This window comes from Mastigoproctus giganteus, chromosome 2, assembly GCF_048544385.1.
Source record: "Mastigoproctus giganteus isolate SK-2022 chromosome 2, ASM4854438v1, whole genome shotgun sequence".
NCBI classification, from domain to species: Eukaryota; Metazoa; Arthropoda; class Arachnida; order Uropygi; family Thelyphonidae; genus Mastigoproctus; species Mastigoproctus giganteus.
Genome location: NC_143576.1, coordinates 146,831,320 through 146,848,179, shown reverse-complemented (window position 1 = coordinate 146,848,179; position 16,860 = coordinate 146,831,320). Strand labels below are relative to the sequence as shown.

At 35.8% G+C, this 16,860-nt stretch overlaps 1 protein-coding gene across 4 annotated transcripts in view; it reads right to left on the bottom strand.

Annotated features, from left to right (window-relative positions):
- LOC150089645 (complexin-like) overlaps positions 1–16,860 on the bottom strand; it is a 650,426-nt gene that overhangs the window by 373,715 nt on the left and 259,851 nt on the right. Inside the window, exon 1 of one of the 4 annotated variants that reach the window (XM_090389572.1) lies at positions 8,128–8,263. The exons of 2 other annotated variants lie outside the window; for them this stretch is intronic. The gene's annotated coding sequence lies outside the window, so the exon portion shown is untranslated. Of the gene's footprint in view, positions 1–8,127; positions 8,264–16,860 lie in introns of those variants that run through there. One more of the 4 variants, XM_090389574.1, reaches the window with a different exon arrangement.

Here is a 16,860-nt window from a genome sequence, read left to right as displayed (position 1 = left end):
ATACCGACTCTATCCTTCACTTTTAACTTCGATAATGTTTCATAGCAAAGCCTCTTACGGCAGTTGGCGTTAGGCCAGTGTCAAGACGGACAGGGTGTCCGTCACAGGTAAATAGAGTGAATTAAAGCGGGGGCAACAGGATTAACCTTCAGCCGGCGTTGACTCCCTTGACTCGCTCCTCCCCCCGCCGTGTACATCAACCGTGCCTCGAAAGTTTCCTTCCGTCTGTCACAACGAGATCCTCAGCAGCGCGACAGAGACTAGCGGCCACTCAAAGTAAATACTGAAGGAAAGAAAATAAATATTTTTTACGTCACCCCCTACTTGAGGGTCCTCAAATGGCACGACTTGGGGTAAATGAGAAGGCAAGCGAGAAAAGTTCACATCGAGCTGCTCTACGGCTATTGATGTTGTTCCGCTAACAACGTCGTTACTGTCACAGAAGTAGCTGATGGGATAACTTGAATCTATACCACTCGGCTTCTTTTTTTTGTAACACCAATTTCAGCTGGACTTGTCCGCTCCACGTTTCTCATACAAAATGTGTAATCAAGGCTGAGATATCAGTTGACTTCCTTTGTTTACACTTCGCTGAAAAGAGGATCTTCCTCTTCTTTAGACAGAAAAGAATAAGACAAAGAAAACTGTATAGGAAGAAAATAAGTAAAAAGAATGACCCACGATATGACTACTAAAGAAAAGAAGATAGGGATATAAGAATAATAAATTACTAAGACCGCCATATAACCGTGTAGAAGCACTTTCCTAAATTGCTACATTATTTGTATGCGTTTAGTTTTTCATCTCACTCCTTTATACTGCTCGTTAACCTTAGTTAACATCTCAGTTGGGCACTCACTCGGGACTTCATTCAGATAATGCACTGGCAATCAGAGCTAAATATCTTTTCACAAATGCGCTTCCAAGTCGTCGCAAACAGCCTAGAGTGGCCATGAAACTTGATAACATTCCCGATTTTCAGCATATAAACCATATCCGGTTGTTATACCTTCGGACAGTCTTAAAGTAACATTTTAATTTGCGAATTAAACGTCTGAAAATTTAAAAAATTTAATTATTGCACGTTAGAATCTTCAGAAATATAATTCAATAATTAGATCGCCGGTTCGTCTTTAATTAAAGAATTAAATAATACGACCGATTTGTCATCCCCAAGATGAAAATGACAGTTTTCAGAATTATCTTTCGGAGAAGAGAAAATCTTTGTCAGAATTATTAGAAATTATATATCAGATGGTAGAATTCTTTATCGTGGGTAAAAGATGAGGATGCCGATCCTTTCTGAATGTATTAGCCAATATACTTGCGAATGCGAAGTGTGTCATATGAATAATGACAACTCACGGTTGGAAATTTAATCCTCGGTTCGTGTGAGGCTGGGAATGGACTTATTTCTCTGACAAGATGGATTTTCGTATCAGATTTAATAAACTTCACTGATACAACAATCGCTGAAAGATATATAGTGATCTATGAATTTACTAAAACAAGAGTTAGCTGCTGCATTTACAAATATATTAGGATTACAGAAAAGTAATTTCTTCTTCTCTTAACTATTATTAAGAAAGCTTATGTTCAATTTGGAGTTGGTGGTTGAAAATAATGCACTAGCTAGAAATAAATTCTTTGATTAAAAACTTGAGAAGAATGGATTAAAATCTTAAAAAGAGAATTCATCCAGAAGAATGAAATAGTCATCAGCTCCATCTACAAGCGCAAAGAACACAGATCCATTACTATCTTGCAAAATAAAAATTCTTGCTTCCCATAACCAGCAAAATTTCCAAAGGTCATGAAGCGTTAATATTAAAACGGATTGTAAAAATTTAATCTTTTACTTTGAAATTTGAATCTCATGATATTTATATGAAGATACATAATTTATTATATGCGACCTACAGTTATATTTTCTAATAAAAATTAACCTGCTGATAAGTTTATTTTATTGTCTGACCATGAACAGAATTTGTAAAAAGAAATATTTTTCTATAATCTAAATATTCGCCAAATGAGAAAAGAAATTCGTTGCTGTATGAAATATAAGTTTTTAAAGTATTTTGTAACGCGTATAATACTTTAATTACTGTAGTTACAGTGTTAAGCTCCATTTTAGAGATGAATATGTAATAGAAACTGTGATTAAGTGTTTGAAAATTTCTAATTTTCTGTGAGCAGTTCTAATTTAGTTAGTCTCTCAAGGCGAACTGCAAAGTTTGTAAGGAACAAAACAAAAATGGTTTCTCTCTAGTTTTTGCAAGGTTCAGAGAGTTCTAATGCGTTTTTAACTGCCTGTGAACTGTTACCTTGATCATAAAACACAAATTACAAAGTCACCCACAGCGATATAAAAAAAAGTTTTCACTCACCAGATGGAAGGTGCCAGCGCATGCACGTTCCTACTGGCCACTATGAAGAGATTAAAAAGTCCTCGTGCCAACGTCAACATTTATTTACATAGTCATTATTTAGTCACTTAAGGTTTCAACTAGAAGTCGAGAGAGAGAGAGGGTTTACCAGAAATGAACGGAACTGCCAGAAAAGGAAATCCTTTGTGAACTCATATCTTGCACCGAACTGAGACTTAATTCCTTTCACTTTAAAGTGCTGAGTAGTGAGCAATTTATTAAGTCAGAACAATATTTCCCAGATACAATGATGAAGTGTAATTTAATATTAATAATTACACTACGCACGTTGGTGCTCAAGATATGCTGTGAGTGATTTGTTTTAATATACTTCTTTAACAGAAACTATTACTTTGATAATGCTTGCTATCGTTTCTTTGAGTTATAATCCGTTATGAATGAATAAATTTTTCAATCAATCGCTAGTACGATAAGCAGTTGACTGAAAACTAATAGATGATACTGACCGCAACTAGTCAAGTATAGATAGCCGACTCTTATAGACCACATTGGCAGCACAAAATATATCTTGACGCCCTCACAGGAATCAGGCAGAACTAGGCTGTTCAAGTTAATGGTTTCATTCCACTCCTTAAACCGGCTGTTCCTTAAAAGAAGTTACTCCTTTATTTAGTAAACAATGGATATATTTTATTCATGTTTCAAATGTCAAAATTTAATTAACTGGATTTAAAGTTCCTAGTACTAGATTATTTTGAATAATTGTACTGCGAAATATTAAAATATTTCTCGTTCAAAAATTTGTTTTATTAAAAATTCCAAGCCGGATTATTGAATAAATTATTTCATCCTATTTTTATATAAAAACAAAGAACTATAATTTAAAAATTTAATATTTAAGTGAAATTTTACTCATAGAATACTCTCAATTCAGAAATAGTATAGTAGAAACGAATTTATGAAGTTTATGTTTGAACAGGCCTCAGAATACGTAACCCTTTATGAATTAGATACGAACGAAATGAGCAGTTTCGCCTGATGGCGGTGATGGCTCTGCAAACACTTAGCGGTAGTCGCCTATCTATTCTTATCTAGCTGTGATATTGACTATCAATCTTCATTCTGGTCAGCGGTTCAAAGGAATCGCTTCTCGGCCTTTTGGCTAAGATCAAAGTTTAGCGGTTCGAAGGATAACTGAACCACCAGTGTTATAATGTACATCACGAAATGATTTTCGTGTAGGTAACTGATAGAACTACCATACTCTTGAAAGAGTAGATCTGTGCACAATCATCAAAACAATTGAGGGTAATATATTTATCACAGAAATGATGAGGGAGAAGGAGATAATTTTGATGGTCTTTATGAATTTGTCACAATTCATAAAGACGATGTGTTTCGATTATCTTATAAACCAGTGAAAAATCAGTTCAATTTCTCAGTCACAGACCGAAATATCTGGTTGGCATTAATCGAACAGAAATTTTGTACACAGGCTTTGAAAGGGATTCATTAGGACTTTCACTGGAAGAGTCTTCTTTAGTCAATCGGGACAAAAAAATAGCCTGATATTCAAATTCTATAAATCATTTTGCAGAAAGTTTACAAGGACTACATTAATTGGTCATGCTTTATTCATTGATTTCCCAACACCTTCCTTTAAAAAACAGATCAAGTCAACATAATCAACGCTTTTCGATAATTACTCATACTCGTATATATATTATTATTAATGATGAGTGGAACGGTCTAACGTATATGACTATTAGCAGAGACTGCATTCAGTTCTTCTACTTTGAGAACTCATGTCCTTTATAAGAAAAATGTAAGCTTTATTGTCTATAGACTTATTCCATTATTTAATGTTATTAATTAAATATGGAGTTATGTTGTTATTATTCTGTGTAGGCAACTAATTTTATAATCATGAAGAACAAATGAAGGTCACAGAGTTGTTCTTTTATAAATATCAGGTTCAAGTAATTAAGGAAATCAAATTGGTAATCTAATTATTATCAGGTAATTATCATACACGGAGTAAAATTTATTCAAGCTAACTCAATTATGACTCATTTATCAAGCAATCTATTCTGCACAGGTTTATCGATTTGCTTATGCATTACAGAAAAACAAATGCTCGGCATATCCCCTAATGACCACTTTTTTATATTTTTTAGATAATTTTCTTAGACAGATATAAATTTGAAGTGTGTATTGGTAAACAAAACAATCTGACCTAAGAAACTTGTCGAACTGAAAACAAATATTCAAATCACCTCTTTGGTAAGAATAAGGCATTCTAAATTAATCACAAAGCTTGGGCTAACACGGATAGATTAAAAATCAGAAACGCCGAACTACTTTTATTTTCTAGAGTCAGTAATATATCTATAAATGATATGAAAATAATGAAAATTACATTTTTTCATGGAAAGATTCTCACATATTTGCTTATATCAAAATTTTCCAATTAATATCTAGAGATCGACGATGGAAATCTGCAATCATAGGCAGAATTATTAGGCAGCAAGGTGTTCAAATAATTCGACTTTCCCAAGAGATTAAAGAAAAATCAGTATAGTAATCCTGCTTTACACACATTTTCAGCCATCTTTCCATATGCCATAATCTCTACTATAAAGTAATACTTTGGTATCCGTGAGATCAAATGATCAGCTTCCCCATTCAAGAACTTGTAGTTAATTAATGTTAGCGTGTCCAGTGTAAGCTAGTACATCTCATTTAACTCTATCATCATAATTTATGTATTATAACGCGATTTAATTACTTCCCTACTACGTAATGCCATCAGCTTTCTCAGCTTAATGCTATTATTTTAATCGTGTAAAATTTAATTCTGTACATATTCTCTCTTTAAGTGAACTCCCTCCCCAACTTTTTTGCCTTTATGCGCATATTCTATTCTTGTATTCCACAAAAGCATACACTAAAATGGACATTATATCTAACAGTAATAAAACATAAGTGGTTGGGCGCTGAAGATTTTTTAACCCAAAGAAGGTTTCGAATGTAACGTGAAGCAAACGTGTGAAGAACTAATGTGGACTATAAGATGTCTCGTGTGCATGTGCTAAATATGCTTATATAGGCACAGAGAATGTGCTGTGTGTGTGCGCGAGCGCGGTTATAAAGTATGCGGTGCTCATATGAGGAATTCATCCAGATCACCTCAATCTGCAATTATGCAAATACTGTTTTATTTTCTGTTTCACTCGCTCATTTCACACACATACATAACAACTATCCTTGCTTTTCTAAATTCTGTATTCTATACTTCTACTTAATGAAGTCGGATTCGAAATTTCTATTTATACAAAATCCCCAAGTGATAGTCTCGTTATAATAGAATTAATTACTCTATGTAAATTTCCTGATTATAAACGCACTTTAGAAGCAGGAGCTGCTTCTTGGACTTTTAACGTCAGTTGCTTAGCAACCTGATTGGGTTACACACAGCAATAGATGCAAATAATGCATTTTGAAAAAATTTGTTGGATTTGACAGGGCCGGCTTTACTGAAACCAGACAGCCTGTCAGAGATAGCAAAGGAAGAGAACTTGTCACAAGCAAATATCTTTCTCAAAGAAGGACTTCATAAAAAATAATAAACACGACGTTGCACCAGTTCAGGAATTTACTCGAATGATCCGCTTTTACGACTGTCAAAAAAACTAAGATCCGCTATTAAGGACAGGAGGAAAAAAGCACTGTTTCTAAGAGATTGGTAGCAAAAACAAGGCATTTAGTGTGGGAAACGGGAGAGCCCTTCCGACATTTACGACTAGATATACGAAAGAGCTTTGGATTTACGATACGCAAGTGTGTCAGAGTTTCTTGTTACCGAACCTGAGAGTTCATACGAAGCTTGCCTGGCGGGCAGAAAGGTAAGAAGTTGGAAGATGAATCTGCAATGCTGGCAACCGCTCTGGTTTTCTTATTCTTGGGAGTTGGCGAATGTATTGGGGGATGGAGAGGAGACATCATTGCAGGCTAAGTGGGACAACTCGCAAAGAATTATAATTAAAATGTATTAGTCACACCATTGTTTAAAATTATACCTTGTATGATTTCATATATTTAAAAAATAGCAATTAAATATTTTAAGAGGCTTTGCAGATTTATGTAAGGCAATGAGACCGTCAAAGAAGTTATACAAAGTATAGACGCGCATGCGGATTCTACGATAAGAAAAACTGTCGTAAACTTGGAATTAATGCACGTTTATAAGGTTGGTTAAGAAGGTAACTTTCCTATTAAAAAAACTAGACATTACGTGCAATTTGTATCTTCGCTACTCTCATGACAGCAGCTTGAAAAATAAGCAGGGTGATGCGTTTTAAACATAATAAGTTAGGTCCTTAACAAGAGAACGCACTAAACTCGTTTTTTTTTTTTTCCCATTTCATTCGATTTTGATATTTGTGTGGTAAAATGCAGGTTCTAGCGCCATCTACAATGGTTTGGGGATTGGCTGCATCTTTTCTTTTTTATTATTATTTTTGTTCTCAACTGGCAGTGGGCCAAACTGTTCTGTTGCTGTCTTTCTTTTCTTTTGTCCTCACCCCCCCATATCGTTAACCTTCGCAGACGTTCCGGAAAAGAAAATGATTACTGGCTAATGTGCCGGCATAAAGAGTGTTAATATATATATATATATTTTTTTTTCCCATATACTTCCAGATGTTTTAATGTTTAGAACACACACACAAACGCGCGCGCTATAAAGAAACATGCAAATTTAGACTTTCATTGTGGGCATCTTTACCTCAACACCGCTGAGTCATACAGGAAAGCGACATGTGCAGGGGTACATATGAACATTCCTGCTCTTCTTGATTACTAGAGAATAGCTACAACAGTTGATATTGAACAACAATCACGATTTATAAACAGTTTCCCTTTATACATAGAAAATGACACCTGCGTAATTTAATAACTACCTAAATTTAATATATATTTTACACAATACAGTTTGCTGATCACACTGATAACTAAACAGGTATACATAATAGTTTCAGCACAGTAATTAACAATTAAACTTGAGCTTTTTAATTGAATCCGCGCGACTTCATTCGTGCCATGCATTAGCTGCGAGTGCATGTGTATTAGGATAACAGCTGATACCTGTATCGTGAGAACAGCTGACTTCGCTACACTTTACACAAGTGAGTCGCGCCTGCGTGTTTGGCACATTCAACCACGTTCAAAACTCAGAGCACATATAATAAATCTTGCTTATATAAACAATGGTTACCGAGTTGCATTTATGTTCACTTTACTACAAGAACACACGCCGTGCGATATAATTCAAACCTAAACACGTTTACAGGTTAAACCTAAAAGCGCGCCAAGTTCTTAATGGATATGTAAACATTCGAAATAATCTAAAAATAGCAGAAAAATAATTAATTTCGTGTCGTCTAAGCTCATTAAATATTTCCAAGTATGCCATGTTATCGCTCATGAAACGGGTTGAAGTGCCTGAAGTCGCTCCAGGCAGGTAGTTGTTCAATGGATGTCATAAATCATGTCTGTAACTATCATGTAATCCTGAGGCTAGTGAGGAGGGTACTTAACCCGCCTTTAAAAAATATAAGATACCGTTTCATCGCTTATTATACATTTATACCATCTCCGCTGAACACAGCGTCCGTATATTTGTCTCTAGAACGTCGCAATAACTGGCTAGGAATTTCGGAGCCTTCCGTTATTTTCTTACCTTGCTATAGTAGCAATCCCAGCTCGGATAGGCAGAGTCGTGTGTGGATAGGACACCCGACAGCTCCACCAGACAACTCACACCGACCAGGCCCCAGACCACTTTACCCTAGAAAACTCTTCGCCCAGGACGAGGCAAATACCCGGCAGTCACTTACAGCTGGCAGGCGCAGAACCAACGTTCCGCTAGCCAATCAATACTTCGAATGTGCGTGATGCTAACGCTGCCATTGCTGTTTGCCTCTGCTTGTGTGACGCTCTCCCTCCACGTGCCTCGTGCGGTAGTCACATAATGGAGACAGGCTAACGACAATACTCTTCCAGTTTCTGGAAGAATGTTCTCACGATGAGTGACAATGTCGAGATGATAAAATTCCAGCAGACACCACATGGATTAACCCCACGACTACTTAAGATGTTCGTGTGTGTTCACACACATACACATTGCGTGTGGGTCACAGATCTGTTGTCTCTCGCTCTAAACAGAACTGTAAACACGTTAAAGTCGATATATAACTAGAAACGAGAGAATAACTCACTTAGAAGATAACGCAATTAACACACCAATCTCTTGATTTACAGAGGAATAGCGCCGATGTAGTTGAATCTTGAAGTCACTAAGACTATGTTATTTTATTTTAGAATGCTTTCTTTGCAGTTCTTTCCTAATACAGAAAGTGAATATCCCGTATGTCAATTACCCTGCATTACGAAAATTATGTGAAACTGATAACATGGATTTTAATAAAATTATTGGTCAGTTGAGACCAAATAACTCCCGGCTTAGAGCGCCACCTTCATTTATCCACTCCACTTATCAGAATATAAATGAATTTAAAGAATATTTTGAATCTAATGAGTGTCCGGAATTCCAGTGTGGCCTACCAACAAAAAGAAAGTCTACAATGTAGCCTTTAACCTAAGTTGTAATGTGATTATTTAAAATTTTCTTTTCCTTGTTAACTCCTGGAACGTTAACCAAATTTGGAATGCCCCACAAAATTATTTCAGTAACTCCAGAAGTGTGTTAAGCCAGCATAACTTAAGAAAACCTAATATAAAAAGGAAGTTGATACCCACGCCGGAAAGTTTTAATATGCTTGCACACTTACATATTCTTATAAAGAAATATTCGTTATTCACAGAAAGCGAGAGTGGAAAGAATGATGCAAATGATTTATAAATTACCAAGAAATATAAGTGGAGACATTCTATTCGGATATTCTGTTGCATAATTAATTGCTCTTCATTACTTAGCTCAGCAACTGACAGAAAAAATATCAATCCCATATACAATTAAGCCCGGAGACTAATATACAACTGTGACAACCGCAGGAGAATCAATAAAATTCCCAATAACGCTGTAAATAAACAAAATACTGTGCTATAAGAGGAAATTAGTGTGTCATGAGAGATAAGCCCCAATTTATTTATTTATTATTGTTTTTTTAAACAGGTTACATCGACATGGTGATAAGCTGTTTTATTGAAGCCATCCGTTGGATATTTATGGTGTGGCTTTCAGATAATATCACCCTAATCAATTACAGGAAAACCAGAATGCTTTAATAATTAAAAAGTTGCGCCTTTCCTGAAGTAAATGTGGGCAAAACGCTTAATCAAACTATTTTAAACGCCTTGGGTATAACAGCATTAAAATGGAAAGCAGAATGCGTCAGAGTGAAGATTAATCCCAAAGTCTTTAAATAATTCTACGCATTTAGGGTATTCATCATTCGTAAAATAAGTAAGGAGACCTATGGATGTAACTTGCAAATACTTTCAGTAGAGATTATAAGTTTTATGTGCTGCTATTCATCACGGTGATCGGAAAGTCCACTTATATCACACAAAAAAGAATCTGTCATAAATTACTAAACTAATTAAATGGTATATTACTTGTAGTTTGTACTAGTAATTTACCAATTTACCAACAACAAGGAAAGCCACTATCCTCAATATATTACAGGAATGGTTTGCGCCTCAGGTGGAACGTGTAGAGTTACTTGGTCAAGTATGGTTTTAATAAGATCCTCTGGTCGAGTGCGATTCATTATGAGCGAATTCATCAACAGAGTGTTTCAGGACAAGCGAATTTGCTTGCCTTCACTGACTACCAGAAGCTCAAACTATCAGCCTGAACAAAATGTGGCAGCTAAATTGGAAATGAAAGTTTTTAGTTGTGTGTTTACTGACTAACTCTTTTGGTCTCGCTTCACAAAACAGCAGTACAACAGACAGACAACTTGGATCAGTAACTAGTAACTGTTTTTGTGACTTCGTTATTTGCATTTACCAATTCTTTTTATAATTTCGGTGGAGGGCGGGAAATACCGAATATTTTCGACCATATTTTCGGATAATTTTTAATCGCCAGAGAAAAAGAACTAGGTACAGTTTATACTGCCCTACCATTAATATCCAGACACCCCTCCATGGATGAGAAAACAGGTTCTATGCATGCAACACGTCACAGAACCCACTATAAATATGCATACTGGGCTTCGAACAGACAATTGCAAAAGCGAGCATGCAAGATGACAAGTTCAACAGAATTATCTCAACAGTTAAACAGAATTGATCACTTCAGCAAATGCTAGACGCCGATTAACATGGTGTAAGGAGCGCGAATCTTGGACTGGAGAGCAATGGAAAACAGTCCTCTGGACAGACGAGTCGGGGTTAGCACTCTACCAGTCTGATGGTCGTTACTGGGGGGTGTGGCGAATGCCAGGGGAACAGTTCCTTCCTGATTGTATTCTCCCAACAATGAAGTTTGGTGGAGGCAGTGTCATGGTATGGGGCTCCTTTCATGGTTTGGATTGAGCCCATTAGTTGTTATAGAGAAAACCATGAATAGATTTTATTACACGTTCGCGGAGGCAACCATGCAACCTCGGTCAGAGACTGATTAACTCGGCCTCTGTATGAAAGTACGAAAGATAAAGTCACGTAAAATTTGGTTATATCTGTTGGGAAATTTAGACAGCAGAAAGTTGAGTTTCAAAGAAAGGAAGTCAAAGAGGATTTTTCAGTGATTAGTGGAACTGGGAGAACGATAACGGCAACATATGAATTTGACAGAACAGGGCAGAGAGAGATTTCAAGCTAGAGGAGATTTTGAGTTAGAAAGTTTCTGATAAGGAATATCAGAGCGGATATATGCGCAAATACTTCATTTGTAGCCAAAGCAATCATATCTGGTTGCACTGATCTAACAGAATCGGAGAATTGGTCTGCGAAAATATAGACAGTTACAAAACTGATCAATGGAAAGAATGGAAAGTTTTATTAATGTGTCTAAACTACTAAATTGCTTTCAACAAACTTTTTTAAAAAAAAATGTTTAAATTTCGTTATAGTCTCGTGATGAATTAATAAAATATTAGATAAAAACAAATTCGACATTAATTTATTTCAACTGTCAAATTAATATCTAATTCGAGGTCGATTATTACTTGCAGAAACATTGATTTACATCAGTCCAGATTACTACAAGAGGCAGCCTGCCTGGATTCAGAAAGTAATTCGTAATATTGCACGTAATATTGAGACATTAATAAAGTAATGCTTTACGACGCCGATTAGTGCATAGAAAAGTGTACTTTGAAATGCTGGTGGCGAAGCTTGTTCTCATATGCAGTTCCCAAGGCGCACTGGCCATAAAAATAGGGACTTCACTCCGAGGCGTGGTCGTAACAGTTAAGGGCGGTGGGAGCTAGTGGACAAGTGATTAACGCAGTTACCTTACTGCTGCGTTAATCACTGCATTACGACCTTCCTTTCTAATAAACAACCCATGGAAAAAAAAAGTTTTCCGATCTACATCTCAAGACTCCCACAAAAACTTCCTTAAAACGTTCAATGTCGCACTCTATCTGCTATAAAACAGCATGTACATATTATCATGGGGTTTATCAGATACAGATGACGAGAGGTTTACACATCGGGCAAAATATCTTAATTTAACATTTAAATTAATTAGACCTAAGATGGAATAATGAGCCTTGAGATGAGACAAAGTTTAAGAAGATTATATCCAAAAATTAGGATGAGCAGTGGAATTATTTTAAGATTAATAAAAGCATGAAAACAGCATTTTAGCAAACAGCGTCACCATTCCAAAGAAAATAGTAAAAGGAACAGATCTCCATACAGTTTGTTCTTTTAAAGGAAATAACATGTATCATATTCTTAAGAGGTGTGCTGAATCAGGGATATCGAATTTTCCATGAAGCAAATCGTGGAGAAGAAAACAATCCAGCTGTCGTTCGCGAAGTTTCAGGTACGAAGACCAAATTTATGAAGAAATATTAATGAACCAATCGATAATGAACAACAAATTCGTTGACGAAAAGAATTTTCACAACGCGGTGTTCATTCTTTTCGATAGTATTTTTCATTGTGGAGAATTAAGGATTATTAGGTTGCCTGGCATTTGTGGACTATGAAAAGATATTTGTCTCCATACAGCATATATGAGAACGCTGCCTCCTTTATTAGACTAGACAAAGACAGTAGGAAATTTAAAATCGAGAAAGGAGTTCGACAAGGAGACACAATATCTCCGAAGTTGTTTACTGCTGCCCTTAAGGAAGCTTTCAGAAGATTAGACTGGTCGCAGAAAGGAATCAATGCGAATGGAGAGTACTTAAACCATTTACGATTTGCAGATGACATTGTGGTCATAAGCCACGATCCCAAAGAATTAGAGGAAAATCTTAATCAGTTACGCACAGTTAGTAAGGATTTCGAACTAAAGATTAACATGGTTAAAACAAAAGTAATGATGAACAAGTATGCCACGGAAAGGGAAATAATGATTGAAGGGGCAGTAATTGAAAAGGTGGATTCATATACTTATCTAGGAAAAGTCATTAGCTGTAATAATGATAAATGGCTGGAAGTCAAGAGAAGAATAAATTTCGGATGGATAGCATTCAGGAAATAGTCACATACTGAGATGCAATGTCCCAATCTGTCTGAAACGTAAAATAATGAACCAAAGTATACTCTCCATCATAACTTATGGAAGTGAAACTTGGGTACTCACCAAAACAATGGAAGGGAAGTTGAAAAACTACACAGCGAAGAATGGAACGAATTATATTAGGAATCAGACTGCTGGATAAGAAGAGAAACACATGAATTAGGCAGCAAACTCAAATAAAAGACATTCTTATCAGAACTAAAGAAATGAAATGGACTTGGGTAGGACACATATCTCGAAGACCTGGTGACAGATGGACTAAGAAAATAACAGAATGGTACCCAAAAGGAACTAAAAGAAAACCTGGAAGATAATAACGGAGATGGACAGATGAAATTTAAGAGTTTGTGGACAGCAAATGCAGAGAACAGAAGGAACTGGAAATTTGTTGGAGAGGCCTTCATCATTCAGTGGACTGAAAATGTTGATTATGATGCGGTTGGGAGAGTATTCCTTAAAAGTCTTGCCATTTCTGTGCACGACGAAAATTCTCAACTGGTATAAAGACAGACAATCTCAGAAAAAAAAATTATAAAGAGCCATGTTTGTGAAGTTTTCCAATTTTTCCTCCACGAATTAGGAAAATCAATAAATAAATTTGTTTATCAATCTCCACCTCAAGATTCATTCACTTTGACTATTTTTTTACATCATATGCTCTTCAAAGTGCTCCCATCGGACTTCGTACATCAAACTCAGCGATTATACCACTATTGGAAGCAAATCTGAAATTATTTTTCATAATATTCTCAAGCATCGCCCGCAATTTTTGTTTAATCTCTGATATCATTAAAACTCTTTCCGTTGAACTTCAGTTTCACCGTAGGAAACATGAAACTGCAGGGGTTAATGTCCGGAAAGTAATAGAGAAGGAAACGCCAGGCATCCTGGCTAGAAATTGTCGAGTAGATAGAGTAGTCTGATCGGCCTTGCATTCTTGAAAACCAAACTTGAAAACTAGTTTGTGTTTTTGATAAAGCACCTTCTCCCAAAGGCTTTCCGTATCATTTCATGCGTTTCTGAAATTGTTTCAGCAAGCTTGGAACAAAACCTGATGCAAACTCTGTTCTGCTGAATCGCTGATTTCAAAAAATCGAATGGCACGTTGTACACGTCTACACTAAGCTGCTTAACATACGTGACGAATGCAACGTGGAATGGGGTACGACCAGCATACTACCGCAAAAGTGTATTCTGTCACCACCTAACTGAAAAATATTCGTACTGTTATCGGCTGTTGTTACGTGACCATTCGCATAACTTTTGGGTAGCATTTCATGGGTACCTCCTTTTCTAGGTTGGCTGCGTAATTATTTACTTAACTCTAGAAAATCTAACCAATAGCTGGTACAACTAGAAAAGACAGTTGCATGGCGAGGAATAAAGCAGATCAACTGCAGGAAGAATTCCGTAATATCATTTATATGCTCGTGGAAACTGTAGTTGGCATTGAAGAATGTGACCACAATGAGCATCTGTTCATTATGTACACTGAACCCGAATTCTAATTTCCTTCACTCTGTTGGTTATTTGAAGTTGTTAAACGCCACGGAATATAAGATCATGAGGCGTCGTTGTATTGAGTCTGTAACTGTGTTTTGCTTTGGTCGGTTTGTCTGTTTGCTGGACTAAGCGTTCAGCAGACAAAAGTTTTGCCTTCCTTGCATGAGAGACTGACTAACTTACACATTGTGAAAAAAGGCTGATGAAGGTTTCCCCAGTCGAGACAGGATTCTAAACCGAGCGATAGTAACAGCCAAACGCGAGGGCTTTTCTTGCACTTATGGCTGCCGATGTAGATAGTGTCGATATTAATTAAGTAGTGCGACTCGTCGACATCAAGAGCCATCTGGTCTTGCACTAAAGAGAAAGTTTAGTATTCGGTGGTTAATTCATTTAATTCTAAACGTTATTCCTTGTAATATGTTTCTCATTTACATCCACATCTTCATCTTCACTTCAATTTCTCTTTTCAAAACGAATAATTAATTTAAAAATTAAATTCTTGTAGCAGGTACATAATGTGTCCTGTCACTAGTATATTTAACGTGTTTCCATTTACGAATCATCGGCAGGCGTTAAAAACGTTTTAATTTTCAGATATTAATAAAATTCATGGATAATAATATAACAATGTTTTTATTTTATTAATAATAATTACATATCGGTTACTGAAAGTATTGGTCTGTGATGGCTAAAGTAGGATATATAATTTTTTTCATTGAAGAGGTTTTATTCACGAATAAATACACCATCTGTAGTTCCATTGCGTGTAGTATTTATCGAAAGATCTGATGACATGTCCAAGTTTAAGAATGTTTTCATAAATGTCCACAACTCTTTTCCAGCCTCACGGTTTAATTGTAAAGAAATAAATTACATTCGATCTGAAAACACTTGAAACCAGATGCGTTTTGAAATTAACGCATTTTCCAATTTCGCAAAGTTTTTTTGTGTCTTAAAACCTTAATATTTCTGTTTCTAAATTCCTTAGCTTCCCAACGATATGCTATACGTCCACATTAACCCGTTTATTCCGTGAGAAAATTTCCTTGATCACATGTTCATATTTTACACTATCCTGGAAAAACTACTGCAATTTTCAGAGATTTGAAAGTTTCCCCTCTGGTATAGAGCTAAGATGAAGCTATGTGCAAAATTTCATTAAATTTGGTCCAGTAGAAGATAAATTATCATTATACAAGTATGATTGCAACAATACAAGTTACAATAATTCACTACTGGCGGAAGTGACGTCATTTCCGTAACGCTTTTCGCATGACGGTTTTTCGTTACAAAATTTTGGAATAATGCTAGTAAAACGTTTTTAAGGTAAAAAAAAAAAAAAAAAAAAAACACTTCTTTGCAATCACAGTAGTCACCCATACTGGAAAAAGAGTTTTACGCGTGTTTGTAAAACAGACGAGTTGGAATACTTTTGAGGTTGGACACAACAAATTAATCATAAATGGAATTTCTCATCAAGCCCTTTCGAATGATATCTCTTTGTAAATGCAAATCTCAAACGATAACGTCTAGTAACATATAAGGTACCTTCAATAACATATATATTGCCTTCAATAACATATATATTGCCATATATATTGCCTTTTACCTTCAATAACATATATATTGAAGAACGGTTTCGATAATGTGCAGTAAAGTAGCTACTGCATAACGGAAAATCAATACCAGGATCCCTGATGAACACTGGAAAGCAGAAAGTTTGAAACAGCAGCACAAACTGACCAAAACAGAGCGCAAACCGATCTTAAAGACATTATCGATTTGACTATATTTACCAAAGCAGTACAAAGATTTCTTGAATATAAGAAGATTCGTAAACCACTTCATATTCAAATAATTCTTTACTAATATGAGATTTGGAGAAGGTACAGGGCTATAATGAAGAACTCATATTTCATCAAACAGTCTATCAAAACAATTCAAAAATATCAATTTCAAAGGCTACTGGTGACCTAGGGACACATGATAGATTCAATGGCAGAAATTCATGGAAATATCAAGTGAATTCCATAAGACTTTTTTCCTTCAGTTTAATGATACTCTTGGGGATCATCCAGACAATACAAAGATGACGTTCATGGTCAAACTGTAAGTAACAAACACAAAATCCACAATGATAGTACATCTGCATTTGGAGGTGCGAAGGGTCTAGAAAGGTATCTCCATAAGTGAACCTCCAGTATGCCATTCCAATTACATAATCAATTAGTAATACAC